At 36.4% G+C, this 23,902-nt stretch overlaps 1 long non-coding RNA gene across 1 annotated transcript in view; it reads left to right on the top strand.

The window, feature by feature from the left end:
- The first annotated feature begins 5,413 nt into the window (after positions 1-5,413).
- The window catches only part of LOC113968414, a 94,042-nt gene continuing 75,553 nt past the window's right edge, over positions 5,414-23,902 (top strand). The window contains exon 1 of the long non-coding RNA XR_003534499.1: positions 5,414-5,478. This is a non-coding gene — a long non-coding RNA (uncharacterized LOC113968414). The remainder of the gene's footprint in view (positions 5,479-23,902) is intronic.

Here is a 23,902-nt window from a genome sequence, read left to right as displayed (position 1 = left end):
TATTGAAGGACTTGACCTTCTTCTATGAAGTATTAGCAACATTATTGAGTTCTCCTTTAATAGTGTTTTTGTTATCTCTGCCCTTGTAAGTCCCTTCTTCCAAATGTTATACCTTATTAGTTTATATGCTATTTTCATTGCAATTATACCTAGTACAGGAATGTTTTGTTACCTTTTTAACACATTGTCACCATGCATCATTTTAAGATCCTCATTGCTCCTTATTAGAGGTTATTTAAGCTCTCAGCTCTAACTAGATATTGAAACATGCTTATGATATAAACTAGGAAAATTTATGGAAGGATTTTGTTGCATGGGTGAGAGTCTGTGGTGTTTTATCAGCGTTTTTGTTTGAGTGTGTGTGTTCTATTAGGTTAATTAAATGTAATATAAATGTACATAAATACCAGACAGGTGGTACAGCCCCTGTTGGAATGACTGTGCCAGGATATGTGAGATCTCTGCATGCTCCTCTAACCTTCAGTGTGGTGCCACCTTCTTCTGCTCTGTTTGTTCTCTTCCACTGACAGAGATCAAATAGGATAAGATGTGATTTGGAAGATGAATATCTTTAGTTGTCTGAGGAAAACTTTGGGATCCTTAAAAAGAACCCCTCAAACTACCAGAAGACAAAGTAAAGCAGATGAAAATTATTGATATGGCTCTGAGAAGATTGCTCCAAAGAAAATGGTGTGATTTGCCTCCTTTATTTCAATTATCATTCTGCTTTTGTTCTATTTGGTGGTTGTATGGCCTCTCTGTGTGTTACCCAAGCATGTCATAATCATAATAATTGAAATAAGGTCAAGTGGCCAGGGGATATTCCTGCCTCTGCAAAATATGGACAAGTAAGTAGGTGCATATAGGTCCTTATGTGGCTTCAATGTTCTTTGAACTGCTGTAACATCAGTTCTTTTAGTCTGAGAGAAAGACAAATGGATTAAAATTACAAACCCAAACACTAGGAGAAGCTGGTCAGGGTATGTGGTTTCAGAGCCCTCTAGGGCAATCTGTAATAGAAAATCATCTTTGTATAGTATTCCATCGTATTTAAGTTTTAAAAAATGCTACAGTAGCAGTTTTATTTACATTTTAGGACAATTAGAATGCTTTTCAAATATTATAAAAATTAAATTTTAAAGTAATTCCAGTAAAAGCTGATTACTATCACTCTGAATCAATTCTGTCTGATTTTCCTGAAAAATAGTGACTATAGTCTAGCCTATATTTTTCTATCATTGTCAGAGATGTCAGTGGATTTCCTGATACATAACTAAAAGCAAAATATGCCCATTTAATTCCATAAACAACAATAAAAACAGTGAACCCTGAAGAGTATGTATTTAGAGTATGAATAGTTAATTTTTCTTTTAAATTGATTTTATAGCCCATTGTTAGTAGTATAATTTCCTTTCTCACTGCATCCTTGAGAGGGAGTGTTTACAAATATACTGTTCCTCGAGCTACTTATTGTGATATCCTTTTCAAGTGAAGTCAGGCAGCCTGTGCTAATTGCTTTACAGAGAAACCCTACAATGTAAATACAATGTCACTTCAGCCCTGTTCATAAAGACCTGAGTTTTCAAATGTTCAATGCATTACAATAAGTTTTGGGCTGGGCTAAATTGCACTATTGATTTTTTTGTAATTAGGTTTTAATGAATTGTATTCACTGAAGTTTACGTTTGTCAAGGGACTTTAAAGATTGGATTGTGATCATTTAATTCTCTTTATTTATTTATTTTTCTTCTGTCTAACAGTAGAGAGCACCTGGAAATCTTCTCTAGAAGGCAGTAACTTTGAATTTTCTTCTAAGTCCAGGATCTATTTTTCCATAGTATAATATTCATTAAATATGTAAAACATAGGAATTCATCTTGCCTAAAAGCTGTTGAAGTATTCCAGCTCTTAGAAATTTATATCTTCCTACTGTTTGTTCCCCTGCATCATTTGGATTAAACCACTTGGCTGAAACTGGTCAATAAGGGTTTTGTTGGACTTTTGTTCTTTTATGGTAGCTTATATTTGTATTAATCTTTATCACTGGGCACTGAAAACTGTTTTTCCGTTTTAATGCCTAATCAAATAGCACGGCAGCAGATAATCCCCTGTTCTGATATAGTAACACACACTGTGTTCCAGGAGGTTTTCTTATACTGCTTTACTAAATTATGTGCTTTTGAAAGGGAAACAAGTGTTCTACACCAGTCCCAAAATGCTGATTTAATGGTGCTTATACAGCTTAGTTTATTCTTGCAACTTTGTATTTATGACTCCATTTCACTCATCTAATGGAAAATCGCATCTTTTCCTGGAGTAGGTAGTTTAAAAATCCCCAAGTGATTAGGGATTTGTAAATTAGTGATTCCATGTGTAAGTTTTTCCCCTCTCTTCGCCTTTGCTCCTATACTGGACTGTTCATAGTGCTGAACAGCAATCATGGAGATTTTTGCTGAGCAGAGTCGTGGGTCAGGTTGATTTTCCTGAGGGCTGGAGAGCAAGGCTGGGCTTGGTGTGTAACCCCTTCAAGGCAGGACAACCATCACCTCTGTCTGCTCTGACCAAGTTCTCTGTAGGGAGGTGCTGAGCACTTCACTGCACTTGACTGGGCCTTATCCTTCTAATGCGATTACAGCTAATCCCAGCAGCAGATTAACTTGTTCTTCCTCCTACACCAGCCCTCTGGGTTTCCCTGTCTCTGAGGTGGCATTTTTTCAATGCATACCTGTATGCTCAGATATGGGGCTTTTTGCCATCTCAAAGCTCTGAGAGTCTTTCCAGACCAGGAGCAGCCAAACAGCGTTAGAAGGTATAAACCAAATGCATCCCAGAGAGATGGGACATATTAGCCTGACTTAACTCCACAGCTTTTGGATTGGATTTTTTGAATGTAAAACTGGTTTGCAATACAGAGAAGTAGATGTACAACTGCCTGCACAGGGCTGGAGAGAGGTACATTCATGATTTCTTTGATGCTGACCTACTCTGTGACCTTAAGTAAATAAGTCACTGAAGGTTTCTGTGCTTTTGTTCTTCCTGTATATCTTCATTCTACCTTTCTGTAATATTTCAACTTTTCATATAAAAAAATCAAATCTTCCTTAAAAGATAAAAAGAAGGTTCCAGGTTGTGTTTTATTCTGTATGATTTGCACTTGCTTTGGTAAGAATCAGTCAATTCAGACTCAAAACCATGCACAATAATTCTGGCTTGCCGTATTTTGCCATTTAATTTCAATAAACTTGTTCATCTAGAGGATTTGTGTCTTTCAAACTGAATACTGGACATAACTTCAGTTTCTTCTTAGATTTAGCCAGCAGCCTGGTGAATTTATGCTGCTCCCCTTAACTGTGAATCTGTTGCCTCTTCCAGAACTATTTGGGCAAAAGAGCCTGTGTTAAGCAATTAAAAAAGACACAGAGCTTTTACAACTGTGCCTAAATGCTACTTCTAAATTTGTGCACAGCCATCTCCACATAGAAATATGCACTTTGCTTGTGTGACTGTGCAGTTTAAAGCTGACAATTAGGTTTATGATATGAATGCACCCGCATGTAGGTCTTTATTTTAAAATTTGGTCATGCAGAACTTTGCTTTTTAATTAGGTATTCTTTTTTTCTCTTTGACAAAAATTTGCATATGCATATATTTGCATATTTTCTGAGTATTTTTAGAAGGGGTCACCGTAAATTGAACTTACAGAATGGTAGAATACAGCTTGGATATACTCAACCATGTAGTTTATGTAAATATAAACAAGGATATGTATCCAAGTAAAAACTCAGGTCTGATTAGAATGTAAAAAATCTCTTTTCTCTGGCTAAGGAAGAAAATAAATTTCACATCATAAGAAAGTGTTCTTCATGCGTTTTCTTCTGGAATTAATTTTTTTTCTTTAAATTACAGCTGATTTTTGTTATTACTATCAGAATATTTAATACTGATACTAATTTTCTCTCTGACTAGGAAATACTTTGTAGTAGTATTGGTTGCAATCATAGTGTTAGAGGCATTTATGCAAAATGATGACAGGCTTTTTATTTGTTGAGACATTAGTAGCTGTTTGCAAGCAGTGCTGAAAGCAATGATTTTTTTTTCTTTAGAGCATTTTAGTACAGTGTTTGTAATGGTATCTATCAGGCTCTGGGGCAGGACATGGAGGGAAGAGGAAATATTTGGAGGCAAAAGCGAATATTTGCAGATGAGCAGCTTCCTTCTTGTTTCCTCTTAGAAATCTATCTTTCTTGTGTCATAAGTTTCATTTACAGATTCCTTTCCCTGTTACAGCCTCCTTCAGTTTAAATCCATACAATGTGGAAGGACAATACCAACAAGTTAAAGTAAAGTGAGCGTACTGTTTAGTGAAATAAATAAATGTTACACATAGGCAACTCATTCAGGTCAGTTGCTGAATGAATTTCCAAACCTTGAGTTTGTATACACATACTTTTTAAGTCTTCCTCCTGCAAACTTTCTAACTCTGGTGTCTTCCAGTCAAGTGAAACATGTCAAAATAAAATTGAAGGCAGGATGGAAGTAGTAGGAAAACAATGCAACAACAAGTAAACTTAGAAGAAACCATCATTCCCCAACAAATAAAAACTAGAATTAATAGAACTCAAAAAGTTCTAAATAAACAAGGTTTACTTACATCATTGTCTTGTCTGTCCCTGTGTCAACACAGAATAGTTCTTTTCAGTAAATTTCAAAGTGTTTGACCCATTTTAAAATAGCTTAGATGACACAAAGACCTTTAGGAGATTATTCCATGGTCAAGGACATTTAATTATCAGCATTTCCATTCCAAATTCAGCCTTTGCTCTGTTTCATCCTATTATTCCTACCCCTTGGGCCACACTAAACAGTTTTTTCCCCTTCCTTGGGATATATGTGCCTCAGACACTTAAGGATGCCTGTCATTGATCCCTCAGCTTAGAAGTAGTTAATGAGAGAAAAAACTGCTTCAGTAGTACAAGATGCAGGGATACATCTTTTTTTAACTGCTGGATATAGTTTTTTTACACTACCCTGCACTGTTTTGCATAATATAAGAGACATTAAAGTATGCACTATTTCAACCCCCTCAATTCTTGAGTTAAAATGGATTTTTTAAAAATTTGATCTTTTCATTTAACTTGTGTTACAATTGTTGGATCAGACAGGGGACTTTAAATGATGCAGAACTTGTAGAACTTGGCCTGCTTGGTAGGTTAAAAAATACCCTCATAACTGCTTGGTTATTTCTGTTTGATCCAGGGTACCAGGTCCACCTCATTTCCAAGTAGCAGATACTGAAATGTTTTTCTCTGAGAGGTGCTGCAGTTATTTGCCGCACCACACACTGCTTTGTTGAGGGTTTAATTGTTTCCTACCATCAGTGATTTTTTTCTTTTTCTTTTGTTCTACCTTCTAGTTATCGATGTTGCTGTTTGTCTTGGAAGTGCAGTTTTCCATGAAATAAAGCCTGTTTTTGTCAAGGTAAGTGAACAAAACCATACATTGCAAGCATTCTTGTACTAAGAAGGTGGCTTTTATCTTTGACACTTTCTGATGCTGTTGTCTGCTCGTGTGTGTTTGCTTCTTGGTGAACACCTATAGCTGAGGAGTTATTAAGCTAAAGAGTGAACAAGACAGCAGACAATGCTTGTTGCTTATAACACCAGCTTCATAAAGGAAATGTATCAGTTATCAGCAAATATTTCTCCAAGACAGATCTCACAAACTAAACATTCAGATAAATATAGTTTGAGTAGCTTTCTGAAACGTTGATAAATAATGTTATAATTAGCAAAAAAGCTGAACATTGATGATTCTGTGTATAAACGTTGTTAAAGATATCTTACTCTTTTCTCATAGCTCCTTGAGTTCTAATTCTGACTACCCCTGTTTTATTCCTGAAACATTCTCTTCCATTCTTCTTTATATCATAAGATGGGATGTCATCATACTGCCTAAGTATGGACTACCATTAAAGGAAAAAATTGAAGTTATTTGATAAAATGGCGAATAACATTCTGTCATTAGCTGATTGGTTTCTGTTTCTGAACGTCTGTTTGATCATTAGTGGTACTTTGTTCTATGTGTGTTCTCCATCTCTGCAATTACTACTCCTGAACACGTGACAGCCTCTGTCATAAATCAGGAACTGTATTCATTACCTCTAGAGGGTTCAGTTCTAGTTCAGACCAGAACTGGCTTTTTTCCCTGAACTTGCTAAATTGTTTTCTGCCAATGCAAAGGGCCAAATGGTGCAAGGACCTCATGGAGCCCTTTCCACCTCTTAGTTCCTACCTGTTGTTTCCAGTGTAGTGGCATGGCTACCTTTCAGTTCCCTAAACCAGGCATGGGGACCAGGGGAACTAAAGAGAAGTTGCAATGCTGATAGTGTAGCTTGACTAATGCCAGTCCTGTGGCATAGCAGGAGAAGAGGCCAAGGCTTGCTTAGGGGTCTGTCTCCTGAAGCATTCACATCCTCAGGAACAGGACGTGGAAAAGCACTGGAGTGGATTATTAAAGGGGAGTTTGGATAGTAAGGATCATCAAACAGTTTCCAGATACTGCTGATATGAATAACAAAATTCTACACCTGAGAACGTATTAGGAGAGTATTTTAATTAAAATTGTCCCTGGAAGAAACAGTTTCTTGGCAGAAGCAGGTGGTCATGGTGAAATGCTGTTGAATAACAGAATGGGGAGAAAAGAGAAGGAAATAGAGGATTGAAAGGCTGTGACATAAAACCGGTTTATAGATTTTAGCAGATGTGCACAGTGAATTTGAAGATATTTCCTGAAGATGGCTACTATCCTAAACTTGCTACTAGTGCCACTTTTTTCTTTAGTTCTGTTTTGAATTTCAATGAAGACTTGTGTTCCTATGTGGAAGAAAATAATTACTCACTGTTTGGTGGAACTTCTTGACTCCCTGTAGCAGTAAACAGAAGTTTATTGTACTTGAAGGTCTCCCCTGTTTGAGGACGAGTTCTGCGGCTGACAGCAAACAGCTCCTGCCTCACACGATCCAGGGATTCCACCTCCCTGGCACTGCAAACAAATTGTTGTGTGTGAATCGAGGTTTTCAAGATTACCTTTGAGGGTTGCCCAGAGAGGTTGTGGAGTCTCCTTCCCTGGAGATACTCAGAGGCCAACTGGACATAACCCTGAGTTATGTGCTCTAGGGGGCCTTATCTGAGCAGGGAGCTTGGACTACATGACCTCCAGTGGCCCCTTCCAATCTCACCCATTCTGTGAGTCTGTCCTTCAGTAAGAAAGAACCAATTTCCTTTTTGATATTTCTACTTTCTGATTATATGATAACTCTTGTGATTGCAAGAAGGAGTTAAGGAAACCACTGAAGCTTTGCCTACTTTTAGAGAAAAAAACAACAGTACAGCATATTTAGGAAAAATATAGTCTGAGGGAGTCGCATAGATATTATTGGCATTATATCTGCAAACATAATTCAGTAATTACTGCCCCAGCATGGCTTATATTTAATATATTAATTATGTTTGCATACATCAGGTATATACATGGAGACCTCAAAGTCATCTCTGTCAGATTTCATGAATCTGTGAGTCAGGTAAACATCTGCAGCCAGTACAAAAAGTATGCTTAGTCAGGGGATTTATCAGGACCATGTAAAAACTGCTTTTCACAACCCTTTTCTGCTAATTGAGCCAGGACATAAAATAGCATCTGCAAATGTTTGACTCTTGATCCCTAAGCAAGGAATCATTGCTAGGCTGTTTAGAGAGTATACCTTGAATACGGCATGTCCAAAAATAGTAATACAGTCAAATACAACTCTCTTAAATACTAGAGATAAGACTGAGTGATTAAAGTCTATATTAAATGCTATCATTGCAAATCTAGCTTTATCCTCAGTAAAATATATATTTGGCTGTTGCAGAAAACAATGGTATCCTTCCGGTAAAAATCAGTGTCTGTCCAAGGTTGTCTGCAAAAGACTTCTCTTTTCAATGTGAATTGGCTTTTGTCTTGATAAAATTAATAGTAATTGTTAGTGATTTTCATAGTCACTGCTATAAGCCAGAGCTAAAATTCTATGAAGAAGGTAGGGAAGTTTGTAAAAGTAAATATGATTTAAGATGATCTTCACCTGTGCCTAAGCACAGTCCCCATTTTTTTACCTGTTCTCAAGCAGCTGGTGACTCAACCACTCTTTGCTGTTTGCCAGCCCCCTCTGTGGGCAGTGCAACAAAACATTAGAAACCCTTCTTGACAGTCACAAGAAGCCGTAGAGATCTGAGCAGGCAAAACCCATGGTACAGCACCTTTTCCATTCAGACATTTGGAACTTTAAAAATGGTTTTAAACAGCAACCTGACATGCTCTAATGCTAAAAACAACATTTGTTGGGATGGAAGTTTTGCCTAACCAAAGTGCATTTCTACTAAGGAATATATTCTAAGAAACTGCATATTTAACTGTAGGAAAGAGGCAAATAATTTGAACACTATATTGAATAAAAATTGCTCCTGTTTTGCTAGATCCCTAGACATGAATTGTGAACTGCTTGTATAGGCTTGATGGGGTTTCTCTAGTAAGCACAAGGACAGTGATCTCAAGACAGTATATCCATAACATAATTAAAACATCCATGTCAGGGATCCTCCAGCAAGTCCCAACAGGCAGTATCATTATCACTTGAACTAACTTTATTATTGAATAAATTTTATGTGAAGAGGTCATGGTCATGTGCATGTCTAATTCGCTGAACATCTATAAGCATCACATGAAAATTGCCTTGAAGTTACTCATGGAATGTAATTGTAATAGTAAACTTTTAATGGTAATCAGTCAGTATCTAATTTTTTTTTTCTAATAGGATTTCTGAATTATAAAATAGATCTTGTTTTCCTCTCTCATTGATCAGCAAAGATGGTCGGCATCCTTCCTCCTGTCTCCTCCTCATCTATCTCTTCTTGGCTGTTATCCCATTTTATAGCTTACACTTCTAGTACTTCCTTACTAATCTATAAGAGGTCAAAAGACAGATTTGAATAAGTCTGGAGATAAGTAGTCAGGTCATCTAGTTTATCTTCTTTACACTGACTTTTGTTCCTCAGTTGAGTTGCTGCTTCACAGACAAGACTGTCTAATTAGGTACAGAGAACATCATCCAGCAGTAAGGTACTGTCCTTCAATTTTAATAAAGTATTATGGGAATCTTAGTTTTAAATACTTCATTTGCCACAGTTATGACAAAGAAACAAGCAAACCAGGGCAATAAATGTTTCATCTGGATCAGCATTTTAAAAAGTTTCTTTTTGAGAAAGAAAATTCTTTTCGAATCTCCAAAAGCAGCATTTACAGCAAAATAAAATTCACTTTTTATGGTACAAAAATACCTCTTGAAAAACATAGAAATTTCAAGAACATCTCAAAAGTAGCTATATCTAACCAGTAAGTATTATTTCTTAAAACTGGAGACACTTCTATCTAATTCCAGCTAAATTCACTCAAGAAGGAAAAAATGCATATTCAGGGCTTCACTAAAACTAGTCCTTGTGACCTTGGGCTTTACCTGAAGCTCATGAAGTACTTACATTTGGAATGCATTGGTTTACCCTATCCCAAATAAAGATGTTTAGGATATGTCAGAGAAATTGTCCTCTAGAAATGCCCATTTCTTTCCATTGACTGTGAAGTGATCCCAGGCAGCTACCCTAGATACAGATGTCTGTGTGGATTCAGACAGCAGACAAGTGGAAATCCCCCTCCCCCTTTCCTGCTATGTCTTTCTCTTGACTCCAAGGACTGAGCTCTAATTTTTTATCTGAATTAATGTGGGAATGAAAGGATGATTTTAAATTGCTTTCCACTTCTATTTTTAAGAAAGGAAACAATGGTTTTGAGGGAAATCTGGAGTTGGTTTATGCTAGTGCTCAATTACACATTATTTAGACAAGGGTAAATATTAGGATTTCAGACTCCAGCACACGAATAATAGATTTTTCTTTCTTTAAGGAAAATAGCCTATTTGCTTTACTGCCAAGCATTGACTCTTTCAATATGTTCAAGCCTAGAAGGCTGAAAACAACGACACAGATGTGATTCATGTAGGGCTCACCAGCATGGTGCTTCAGTGTTCTGGCTTGTTGGCAAGCTTCCAGGGGATTTAGGAGAAGAACATACTGAAGAAATGCAAACCAGTATTTTGCCAATTAGTTGGAAAGATGTGTTTTTTCAGCCTGATTGGAATCAGCTTTGTTAATTTTCATTTGTTCTCATCAGAATTTTCCCCACAGAAGACAATATTTCGTCACAGACCTGTTATATATACTTAAAACGGTTATGTATCAATCCAAAGAATTCTAGAATACCCTGTTTATTAAAGGGCTTACATGTCTCCTAGGTGATTGTGTGAACAAAGTGGAAGCATACTGCATAACAACAAGGCAAATGCATTATTGTTTTAGTAATGTTGGAGCCCAGTTCATGTTTTGTACGTGGAATTTATTTGACTGTTTTAGACTTGTAAATCCTAATTACAAGAGTGTAGGTAATAGATTCTGCTTTCCTGGAACAGGATTACAAATGTATTTAGTTTGCAGAGAGGTGAAAGGGACCGTAGGAAAATACTACTCAGTAGTGCTCTTCTCACTGTGTGATGTCCCCAAGAACTGGTGCAGCTGAAAGGCAGACCAATGTGGAGGCATTTTAAAAGTGCAGTTAAGTCAGCTTGGTTTATGTCAGATTAAGACATATTAAGGTTTCCTCAATCTCTAGACGAATCTACTTGAAGATGCAAAAGTTTCCTGATCAAAATCAAAAGTGGTTTTACAGGGAGGACCTTCCAGGCTTTCCACATAGTAATAAAATATGATACAAAGCAACACAGTGTCAATAAATCTACAGTATAAAGGTCAGGTTTACATCGATGGACAGAGCCGGCAAATACATTTGTTCCCGCAATGTCTGTGTTTTAAATGCCACCCTCTGATGAACCTCTTGCAGAAATACACTTTTGGGTTTGATGAGATGTCAGTTTTGTTCAGTGCTGATCAAATAAGATGAATGAAAGTGAAACAAGAACAAAAATATTACTTCTGTCATTTATTTTTTATGCATTACAGGAAGTGGGTCAGTCAGTGAGATTTCTCTTAAACAAATAGCAATCACTGCACAATATCACCCATTGATCTATCTCACAGCAGGCAATAGCCTTTTTGTCAGAAAGGACATACAATTCAAATACCACAGAAGACATAGAAATGCCCATGACAAGTTTAAAGAGTATCTTCCCCTCCTTATACTTGCCAAGCCATTCTCCACAAATCAATCCAGGCTGTAGAGTCAAGGCATTGCAAAAACACTTCCAGATCTATAGGGAAGGCAGATATTCTAAAAAAAAAAAGTGTAACATAAATATTGTCTAATGTAAAGGAAATAAGCATTTAGCAAAAACTGGTTTGTTTTCTATGATGTAGACATTAAAAAACCCCTGGCAAATTGCAATTGCATGAGTCATTTTATGTAACTGTAGCGATTTAAAGAGCCTATGCTTAGAATGAGTGATTAATTCATCTTCTTCAGAAAATGCTATCAAATGCTAGAGTCTATATATCCCACAGGATTGTAATTTTTTTTTTTTTAATAATTTGTGGATAGATTTTTCTGAAAATCTTCACACTTCATTTGCTTATGAAATTATTTTAAATTATTTAAGTGCAATATTCTGCTTTCAATGATTCTAAGCAACTTTCATGTGTCTGAAATGAGGCAACTAAATTCCAGTATCACCACCTAAATAAATAAGTGCCTTGAGTTCCTAAGCATTTATAACCTGCACGGAGGTAAATGTTATTTCCAGTTTATCACCTTTGTGTCAGCATAGCTGAAAGGCAAGACAAGAAATTCTCTAATAGTATTTTACAATCAAATATGAAATGTCTGCTTTATAAGAGTTATTTATTCAAATAACTGAGTTATTTCCCTTTACTTGACAAGTTGCCTTAATTGACCATAAAATTCACAGATTATATCTTCTTCTGAAGATGTGTATTTTAATGCCCTGGCACCCATAAGCAGAACTCTTTTGATTTAATTCTGAAGAATTTTGTCTCTTGCTTTGGTAACTATTTATGGAGGTCAAATAAAAAAACCTGTAAAACATAATGAGTGTCTGAAATAACATTCATCTACTAATGAACCAAAATGTGTGAGAAATATTGAGAACCTCTCACATCCAACCGAAATCTGAGTTTACAGATAGCCCACAATCTTCACTTTACCATTTTTCTTTTTAGAGGCAAAAATAAGCCTCACTTTCCTCTTCACAGGGAAGATAACAGCACTCAAGAAAGGGAAAGCTGGTTACAGGAGCAAGTTAAAATGAGAAGGCAGAAACCTACACTCACGTGGCTGATTTGTTCCTGCTCTGTCCACTTGTTAGATTATAGACAAATATTTAACTGTTTACAATTCAACATAAAAAGTCTGCAGATCTTAACTATGGTAACCATTCCATCACTTGCTATCTAATATACCTGTCTTACCCTTGCAATGCCCAGAAATGCCATTAAAAGAAAAGCACGGATTCAAGTCTTGAGAAGTGTGATTATATTATATAAGATCTTCAGGGGGGGAAAAAAATCCAGATGTAACATATTTTACATTCTCAATAGTTCTGCAGCTTTTCAGAATCTTTTTAAAATGTGAAGTGACTATAACAGGAAAATCTGAGAATCACTCTCATAGCATGGCAAACCTTGAGCCTATGAGAATGACTTCTTCTTTCTTCTACTCTTTCTCTCCATTGTATTGTAAGAACATAGCATAATTGGCATTATAATCAATAAAAATCAAGTAATATTGGATTTGGGGATTTTTGCTAAGCTTTCCATTTTGACTCTTATGTGACACTGTACAGTGTCTTTACTTAAGTGAGTTACCAATATGAAATTGAATTGTTAATGATTAGAAATACATAATATTTTAGGGCAATATTACAACAACAGACCACAAAAATCAGACAAAACCGGGACTCTTTTAAAGCTTTATGCATTTCACCCTGAAGATCTACTGTGAAATTTTTCTTTTGTGTAGGAGAGCTGATGTACAGTTTCCTTGCGTTCCTTAAACCTTTCAATTACTGGTCTGTTGGTACCCACCTAAAGTCAGAGGAAGTCTGTGTAGTGTTCTTGTATAAAAACCCTTGTTTGGCACATCAGTGTGAAACTTGGATGCCGAGGTTTTGGGCACAGCTGAGGGCTTGTCTCCCTGGGCTTTGGGTCATGGGCAGGTGCACGGCTGTGAAGAGAGCTGAGCTCCACACAACAGCTCTGCCTTGGACTTGGACCCGTCTGGTGATCTGGACTCTTGGCTCGACCTGTTTTCCCTCTCTGGATTTCTCTGCTTGCCTTGCTCTGGTAAGGTGGGGCTGCCCTGCCTTTTTTTCCACAGTGTTCCTGGTTCAGCTTTTACCCTCTTGAAGCAGCTCCTGACTTGGCTCTGAGTCCCCTGCTCAGCCACACTAGAGAAGTGAGAGGAGCTCCAAATTGTAAATGAAGTGGGCAAAGCAAACCTGAAGGAGAGTGTAGACCTCCCTGAAGGCTATAGGGAACCTGTAGAGGCGCTTTGTTCAGTGACCTAAAAGAACTTACGTTTCTGTATCTTCTCTTTTGACCAACCTAAGGATTTAGTATCCAATTACCAGGTAAATGTACTGGAGGAAGGAAACTTATTTATTTTTCCTATTTGGTGAGATATAAGACAGGGAAAACAGGAAGAAGTAAACCTTGCACTTTGCACATAAATAACTCACAAATTTAACCGTACCTAATTTCAGTTTAACTTTTCTACAGCTGTGGATTTGATAGAGATCTCCCAGATACATTCCAGATATTCTACTGTGATATCCTTCATGGGAGAGGAGGATCAGCTACACTTCCCTCAGTATCTCCCCTATTTGTATCTCTCAGATCCCTTTTATATTGTTGTTCTGTCTAAAGCACCTTCCTTCCCATCATTACCATAAATAATTGACCTTTTAACAGTGACAGAGAACAGAGAGGGTGTGTTAAGGGAACTTTGTGTATCCACACAGCAAGACTTTTGGCTGTGTCTTCTTTTACCCTTGCAGAGAAAGTAGCTGAGAGTGTTCCAGTGACAATGAACTTGGTGGCTGTCTCCAGGGCATGTTAATATTTTTGAATATTTTGAAGACAGTAAATACTTGATAAGCATGAGGTGATGTATCCCATGGATTTCTTCTTGCAGTGGCAAATACTTCAAGTCACCTTTGCTGACTAAGCAGTTGTTTTTATATATGGTTTCCAGTAGTACTTTATAAATGACTTTAATTTACAGTGCATTACATGTCTATGCCTCTAAATCCCCATGCAATCGTTTGTATCCTTTCCCTTGATAGTTTAATTGTTTGCATTTTTTTAAGGTAACTTCTTGATAATCCAATCCAACAACTTCTTTTCCTTGCTTCTGAATAATAAATCTTTAGGTACTGTTTATTCAAATTATCATAGGTACTTATTTTATAAGTCTTTGTAATCTGGGTAACACAAACAGTATTATTCTTACACTTCCTTGGGGAAAAAATGCACCACAAAAACATATTTCTTCACATAAATACAGAACAGAACATCTAATTAGATTTGCTACTGTAGCTGACAAATGATCTGCATGTACTATAAATGGAGCATATATATCACAGATCCTTGCACTTTGGTTGGAGCTTTACAGTGCCTTAATACTGTATAAACGTCGGTGTAAAGAAGTTTTAGTTCAAAATAACAAAGCTTCATCTTAATCAAATCTTTTCATGAGTCTTTAGTATTCAAAACTCTACCATGTGATCCCTGGGATTTTAGATTCATGACAGAATATTTATGTAAAGAAAATTTTGTGAAAAAACCCCAAAGGAATACATGTCTAAATAAGTCTGCCCTAAAATCCTTCCAGTTTGTTCATGATGGATCACTGAGGCTGTGAAACAGTATCTGAACTTTAGTTGCCTGTCAGTGGAATAGGAAAGAGAACTTTAGGAAGATGGTCTTGGTGGTTTGAGAGAAAGTGAGCTTTGCATTTTGATATTAATATTTCCTACTTGTCATTTGAAAGTGGTGATTGAAGCAAAAGGTTAGGAAAGGATTACAAGCTCTATGATGGTCGTCTTTTAAGAGGAAAGTTTTTCTTCACAATCTCATCACAGAACTTAAGAAAAGCATATCATGTATAGAGTGCAGAACTTAAAATATATTTATAATGTAATAAAATATATTTGAAGGATAAGTCAATTCTGCCAATTTGTTAATGGAATTTTTTTTACATCTAATGTCTCACACCTGGCTCTAATGTCATTTCCTATCAAAGACAAAAAGATACATCTAATGGTTCTTTGCCCTTTACCTGATGAAAAGGATGTTTTAAATTAGAATATTCAGTAATAGATATTAAATACTTTCTAGTTGTTAGTGTGATAGGGACTTTTTGAAAAGTCTATTATCTTTGAGAAGAAATACAAAAATCCTTAACTTACAAGTGCATGTACGTATTTGACTGCATGCCAATTTTGTTATGGTCTTTTCTCCTTTTAAGCCTTATGAATGAATCTACTGTTTTGCATAGTTGCTAAATACCAGATATATTAAGCTCATGACACATGTTAAATCTTCTATTAAAATCTTCAAAAAGCTATAAAATGAAATTATTGAAACAAATTAATGGACATAATTCAGTCCATTGAATGTGCCCTTTTAACCTGTGTAAATAGAAATTCACTGATTTTTATGGCAGTAGTTTATAAAACCTAATTGGTGGATGTAACCTCTTTGTAATGGTTGTCTTTTTACCTATTCAGCTGTTTTATCTTTTTTTCTTTTATTGCCACAGTGCTTCTTTCCATGTTCAAGCCATCACTGGAATATGAAATTTGTATCTGAATTACCTTACTATCTTCAAATCCCGAGTACAGAAATTTCTTCCTTTATCAGTGCAGGCAGAAGTCAAGCAGAAGTTTAGAGCTTGCTTCTGTTAGTAAGGTCATCAGCACAATAAAGTTCAAATCATGTGAACAGATAGCCTAATAAACATGGCAGGTTTAAATTAGGACAATAGTTTTTGTAAGTTGTTCCTGGTCCTTTAAAGGCAGATTTTGTTTAGTTGTATTTTTTCCCCCAAAGAAAAGCCTGGCATCCAGGAGTTCATCTAAGGCCTCTCAGTTCTCTGAATCCTTGGCATTTTTCCATTTTTAGATTTAGATTTTAGGATGTGTAAAAGATAGACCTGTTATGATCAGCAATAAATGGCAACTTTTGAGACCTTGGCTTTTGTAGATTGTGGATGGTAAAACATCGAGAAGTCATTACAGAAAAATTTGATTCATGATTTATAATCCCTATATGCAAATAGGCAGAGAAAAAAATATGCAGAAGGTTAATTAAAACCTCAGTCTGTCAGTTAGAATCAAATATAATCATAAAGAATTCTATTAAAAATAAATTCTTAGGATAGAAGTGTTCCCTAAATTTCTAGTAAACATTTTTCTGATTTTGCCCCTCTGTTCTTTTGCTGTCCCTGGTCTTGGATAATGTTTCCTTATGTGCTATTTGATTTGTTCTTACTTTCTTAAAAAACTGTCCTGACTTACTATAAATGGATATAATTCGTGGGTGATAAGTGCAAATTGACAAGAAGTTTGATGTTTTACTGGTTATCTGCCCTCACTTTGTTTTTTGCTTTATCCTTCAAAAAGGACATAGGACCTTACTGCCTGCAGTCACAGTTATGCAAATATGCATTGAGACAGTTTTTCCACATTCTTAATGCTTTTTGTGTTCCTCATACAAATACAGATACACCTAGACACATATGCCTGCAGGATTGAGTCTCACTGAGATGTAATAAACAAGGCAAAATTTCTGTTCAGGTAGGATTTGTCTTTTCTCTGGTGATGTCACATCACTTTAAACTAGGTTAGTGACACTGGGAATAGGAAAGGAAAGTTCAGTACGTGTCTGCTTTATCTTCTGAGTCTACTGAAAGTGCTCTCCTAGCATTGTGAGTATTCTCTCTGGCCAGTTCATCAGAAGTAGCTGAGTCAGATATCATAAAATAACCAACCCACATGCACCCGCTAAAAGCTCAGGCACATTATACTCATTGTTTAATTACTTTAATAGCTACAGGTTTATTGTAGCAATAAAATACGCTATAGCTGTAGCATGTCAATTCAAAACCACTGTTCCTTCCTCATAGAGAGGCTGTTCAGAGATTATCAAACTACTATTCAAGAAATTAGATGACTTTGTGTTAGTGTAAAGACAGAGTTTTCATCTGCAGTTGCAGAATTTATCCTGGAGAAAACAGTGGTTCAGAGAGCTGACTGTATGTATCTACATTTTAATTAAAAATGAGAAGTTATAGTCCTGACTGTACTGAAATTTCACTGAATTACTATTTGAACAAATACAGCTGATCTCAACAGTCATTTGCGAACACTGCTGAAACTAAAGGGGGGGCAGGAGATTAGTGTTAAGTGAGAAGATACCAAGGTAACCCTCTTGGGCATTGCTGAGAATGTCAGGAGTGAAGGATTGGATCAAACAAGAAAACAGTTCTCAGACTTATGATTACTGAGGACAGAAATGAAGTCCAAAGACAACACTCAAGTTGAAAGTGGTCATACAGTCAGGAGAATAAGTCAGAATAGAAGGTGGCACCAGAGAGAGTAGTTGCTCAGGAGAGATGTCTGAGAAAGAATCTTATTGATAGGAGATTTTGCTCTGCCAGCTAAGGTTATTAAATCAGCAACTAGAGAAATCCTGAGAGAAGAAAAACATGTGAGTGATGTGAGTGAAAATATTCTGAAGAAAATAAAACATTGTTGAATAGCATTGATTTTGCAGGGAAAATAAACCATATGCATGAAAATCTGAAGTAACATATCCCACTGTAAGGGTCAAAAATACACCTTTCAAAAGTGGATGATATGCTAGCAGTGCTTAAAATGGATTAGGGTGCAGGGAGGAAAACTGGACAGTGACCTTCCAGTTGGGTGAAACTGAGAGTGCAAAGGAAAGGGGCCTGGAAGGAGTGTAGGAATTACCCAACAATTTGTGTAGTGTTGCAGTCAGCTTGTTAAAAGCCCTCTGGAAAGAACTTTAAAGAAAACAAAGCAAATAGACAAGGCAAGGCATGAAAGATTCTTAAATAAGTGGATGGCAAACCATGTGATCGGGATTATTAACAACGTGAGAATTTGAGTGACTCCCTTGCTGCTCTCTGAGATATTTATTCCGGTGGGAAAGATTAAGTATGAGTTTAAAAAGAGGTTAAAGAGTAGTTTAATTATCACAATCAGAAGACGTTAATAGATTTGCAGGAGTAATGCTTGAGTGAATTGTCTAATAGGAGGGTGGTGGTTTGGAAAATATTTTAAGATTAAAATTCTCAAAATGATTTGGTTTTCCTTAACATTAATAACCAGTAATAAGCTGTACCCCACCTTTCTATCAGAAGGTGCACAGCTCTGTTTTTAATGACTTGAAAATTAATCTCTGTTCTGTATTGCCATAAAACGAAACCTTTGGCACATATTTGTAAAGCAGAATCACTCTGAAACGCTTGTTTTAAAACTTCAAACTGAGCGAATATTTTTCAGTCCCTTTTCTCACATCAAAGCCTTGAAAGACCCTTGTCTGTTAAAAAAATAATTCTGTCAATATTAAATCGATATTAAAAATCAACATAGTTACTTCTCTTTCAATGATACTTTAGTAATTTCTCCTTTAAATCCTTTTCTAGCTCTGCCCAAATAACACTTTCTTAATCTCATTTCTTGTCCTAAATCTTGCTCTATATTTTCCCTCTTTTTCTTTCCACAAGCACCCAGCTCCATACCCTTCTTTTCACCCACATATTACCTGTTAATTTGACAACATTTTATTTTCATCAAGCACTTGACTTTCCCAACCCACTGCCATTCCCTGCTTCCTTGAGACTCACTGTGCAACACCAAGTTGGAATGGAAGGTAAAGAGTATCAGTCCTTTGAGTGGTACAGCTCTGCTCCTACATGGATGAGTTTTTCTTAAGGGCCCTCTTACAGGAAAGTCTAACAGGTTAAAAGTTTAAAAGATAGTGATACCAAATAGTTTGTTGTACACCAGTTCTCCACTGCTGTACTGTTTTGGAGCACCCTTTCAGTACTGAGATGCTACCATGGGGAAGACTACAACCAGATCTGATGCCAATACTTGTGTGTCTGGTACTCCCCAAATCTGTTTTTTAAAGTTATGTGCCACGTTTCTGCTCAAAATGCTGAGTTTACATTTGCACAGCATGTTTGGCCTGCAAACGCTGGCTTTTTTAGATTTTCCCCAAACCTGCACTTTCAGCTTTGCTGTGAACTGTAGCTGAACATATGTTCCACAGCTGAATCTGTCTGAGGCAGTGCCTGGGTGGGACTGTGCAAGAGAGAGAGCAGGCAGAGCTCACGTCAGAGCTTGTACTGGGTGAAGGAAGGAAAGTTACTGAGCCCAGGAGGCCTTGTCTAGGGACCAGAGCCTGTTGGGTGGCTGCAGAAGAGCTCTCTGTGTGTCTCTGAGCTTTTACTTTCTTGTGTATTTTTCTGTCTGCAGTGGGGGTGCTCACAGGACCCACTCTGTTATGATGTACAGTGGCCTTGTCCCTGTGATACACATTGAAGTGAAGACTGTGCAGTTCTGCAGAACAGAACAACAGAATAGACAGAATAGAGCTGTCCAACCATCCACCTGGCATTGGAGAGCACTGTTCTGCTAAGGCAAGAACACTGATGACTCTCCATGCTTTATTATGATCCTTTTTACTTGATAGATTTTAAAAATTACCTGTGTTTCTTCTCCATCTCATTTCTCCTGTTGCTCATATTGCACATTTGATGACCTTTTGAATTTATTCAGTGATTACAATTCCTTGCCATCTGAAATATGCTTAATTTCTTTCATAGAATATTCCTTATTTTACAAAAAATGCAAACAACATATATTTTCTATGCGCTGTTATTTTTTTCCTAGCTGTATCTGAATTTTTCTTAAATTCAGTATACTAATCATACTACTCATCAGCCAAAGAGAGACCTCAAAGAAAATGAAAAAAGCAGAAAAATGGGAATTTATGCTATGAACGTGTCAGCTGCCATGGTCTAGCAGATACCTTATTGCACAAGCACCAGGAAACTTCAGCCATTTTTAAACCTGGACTATACAAAAAACTTATTTTGCTAAAGTTTTGAATTGCTAATGCATATCTTTAGGGGTTTTGTTGTTGTAATACTTTTTGTTTGTTGATTTGTTGGGATCTTTTTAATTTGTCAGTAGAACTGAAATATTGTAAGAAATCTTTTCCCACAGGATCTCAACCCCAGCCTTGAAAATCCAGTATTTTATCATTTATGGTATGCATTTAATGGACCTTGTGATTCCACCCTCTCTTTTTAAATGTGTTTTCCCTGACCTTCACTAATAACTTACATTTCCTTCTTTATGGAGTATCGATATAAAAACGTATCTCAACCAGACTCTGAAGCCCTGGGCCCATAAATACCCAGAACTTGTTGGAAGGCTAATTCCTTCATTTCTCCCATGTCATAATTGCTTTGCTCATTAAGAGATTGCTGCATTAAATTTATATTTGTATTTTTTTACATCTTATATTTGAAAACATGAATCTATAATGTCTCCCTGGAACTCTGCACCATTATGATGAAAGATACAAGTGGAGTCTAAGACAGACACGTTTAATTAGTGAGGAAACTTGACATTTTCAGTGTTTAGACTAGACAGGGAAAAAGCCAAGAGCAGAAAAGTGTTTGGGGGTGATTGGTTTCTTTTTAGATTGCCGACAGAAAATAATTGATTTAACACAAATCAAAATGAAACTTCTCTACTTTTGTAGTGTATGAAAGGCCATTAGAGTGAAGATACAACACTTAATCACGAATCTAAATATTTCAATCACATAAGTAGGAGCAAATATTATACAATTTTTGCGTGATAACCACTCAAATTCTGTAAGTGGCAATGGAAGACCTACATCTTCATTGATAAACTATTAAATTCAGAATCAGCCACTATAAAAATCCAAAATTACCTTCTCAAATCTATTTTCTTTTTTTAATCAAAATTTCTTGCAGACATTCTTATTCTTTATTTGCTCCGTGATAGCACAAACTTTACAGCATTATGTAAAGCTCTTAACATGGGACAGGAATGGAAGTATTCAGCTGTTTAATTGATGATTGATTTCACTTAAGTCAGTTGGAACTGCCTTTTAATTAGCTTTGAATCTTTCACCCGTAGCTTCACATACATCAACTTGGCTGTACCCTTTTAAATACAGGGACTAAAAATTTTTATTTTTATTTCTTTTTAGATTGATTGCTTTTTATAGAAATGTCAGTCCCAATCTCAGTCAACAGAAAAATTATAAAGGGAAAATATTCTTTCATTTCAGCCGCTAAGAAATTCTCAATTGCCCTTAATATCCATGCCTGGATTTTTCATTCAGAGTAGAAAAAGCTGATCTTGGCTATCTGGTCTGTGTGATGTAGTAAAAACAAAAAAATTCACTACCCCACAAGGATCATCAGTGGAGTTAACTGACATATTGGGAAAGATTGTTTCAGTGAGATCTGAAGTCAGCATAAAGCATTCACTTGACATTTTGCAACCTGATGAAATAGAAAATGTAACATAGAAACCCATCAAGTTCCTACAGAGCTATATTACTTATTCAATAAAGTTGGCACAATGTGCTGTGGTGTAACATAAATCAATGACATATTGGTTGAACGCTCCATATAGAACTGTTTTCAAGATAATACATCTGTATGGTGGCGTCGTTTGATCAAATTTCAAAGAATTGACACCTGTTTGTTAAAACCAAGGAAAACTGGAGAAACCCTCACGTTACAGATGCTGATGTGTTGATCTATTGACAGTGCCTTTGTTCTCCTCAGAAGCTGCACCATTTCCAAATAGGGCAGTCCTTAAATTAGAACTAGCATTTAGGAACTCTGCTTCCAAGGTGCTTGTTGGAATCTGGTCAACCTTAGTCAGGTACACTCATCAGTATGTGAAATTTTCTTAGGTGCAGTGTGTTAACCTCATTTGCTGTTTAATGGGACGAATCATCAGATCTCAAATGCAATCAGTGTAATTGTTTCTGACCTGGACATTATTCACTGGCTATCAGTAGAGAAACTGGAAACTAAATGAATAGCAACACTGTAATTTTTTACTAGAGATAGTAAAGGAGTATAAAATTCTGTTCTTTTACCCCTGTTTTCCCTAATTTAACATATTTTTAGTCTAATATTTGTTTAAATAGTTCTAATTTGTCACAAAACTTACAAAAAAACCCCACAGTGGATGCTATTTAGAATGAAAAAAAGCCTTATGTTCTGAATTTTTGATAATTGTGCCATCCTTCTTCCCTTTCTTTGTTCCTAATCCTCATACTATCTTACTTTGCTGCATTAAAGCCTTCCACCTTGGAATTAGTTTATACCATCACACAATGTTACAGAATCAGATTCATGGAGTGTTGTACAAATGATTGAGCAACATGTGAAAAGGCCAACCATTTGGGCTGGCAGACTGAATGTGTTTGTCTGTATCTGCTTTACTAGTTCAATATAATATTACTTGGCAGATCATTCAGGTGGGTGGTCAAGTTTTGGTTTCAAGTGGTAGGGTCATTTTTTTCCTCAGCTGGCAATAGAATTTTCATTCTTTTGGAAGTCTTTTTCTTTGATAGGTAATGAGTGATTCGGTAGAAAGAAGCAGGAAAGGTTCAATTTCACGGAGCCTTCTAATTCAGGGTTAGAGGATGAAACAGAAGAACCTACAGAATGTGAGAGCTGGGGCCCTTAGGATTTAGCTAAGGCCAACTTTCTCATCTGTGAAGTTGTGTTTTTCATTATATCTGACATTTTTTGAGGGTGAGTTTTGTTATAGATTATTAGCCTATGGCACTGGGCTGGGAAGATGAGACTTCACTGAGATAGAGAACACATAAAAAAAAGAGTGAACAATTGAAATTACAGGGTTATTGGTATCTTGTTGTCAAGGTAGCTTGAGGTTGGTTTTGCACTGAGAGGAATTCAGCTTGCTTTTATGTGTGATACTACGAAATGAATTCAGTGCCCAGTATGCCCCAACTCTAATTATAAAACTTTCTAAAAACAAAAAATAAAACCAAACCAATTCTTTCTACCTTTCTTTCACTGTTTAACTCTTCTCATGCACCTCTGGAATCACTGTATTGATTTACGCAACCAAGGGCTTTAAATGCCATTGATTACCATATGTATTCTGTTCTGTCCTGGGTTGTTTATATTCATGGAAGGAACAGGAAAGATAATTTTGTATAAGATAATAATCTCTGGGATGTTATTTAGGTTGTTTAAGAGTAAAGTTCCTGAATTCGCTGCCATTAACTTAGAAGGGGGTAAGATCATTTCAGCAAGAAGCCAATAACTTTCTGCGTAGCTGCTATGCAACTAATCAGATAACAAACATATCACAGTCATCAAATATTACCAGCTTATTAAATAAAGGAGAATTGAAGGAAAGAAATTTGTTGGAGAATTTAGGGAGAAGCTTCAGAGAAGCCTTGGGACATCTTTGTTCAGCCTTCCTTGATGCATGCAGGGGATCAAGCCAGTGGGCAAATGCCTGGTCTCTGGAGAAGATCGACAGTAGACACAGAGAAGATTTCGAAATTATCTTGGTAAACAATGTTTGGAAAAAAAACAGAATGCAGTCCAACATGTATATATTCAGGTACTGTGTTTAGGCAGGATTACAAGATGGGAGTAAATGGCTGGGTAGTAGTTTGCATCTGAAGGCTTTAAATTTAACGTGAGTTATCAGGAG

Source organism: Neopelma chrysocephalum, unplaced genomic scaffold (genome assembly GCF_003984885.1).
Source record: "Neopelma chrysocephalum unplaced genomic scaffold, ASM398488v2 Primary Assembly neopelma1_68, whole genome shotgun sequence".
Lineage (NCBI taxonomy): Eukaryota > Metazoa > Chordata > Aves > Passeriformes > Pipridae > Neopelma > Neopelma chrysocephalum.
This window is presented reverse-complemented; position numbering and strand designations above follow the sequence as displayed.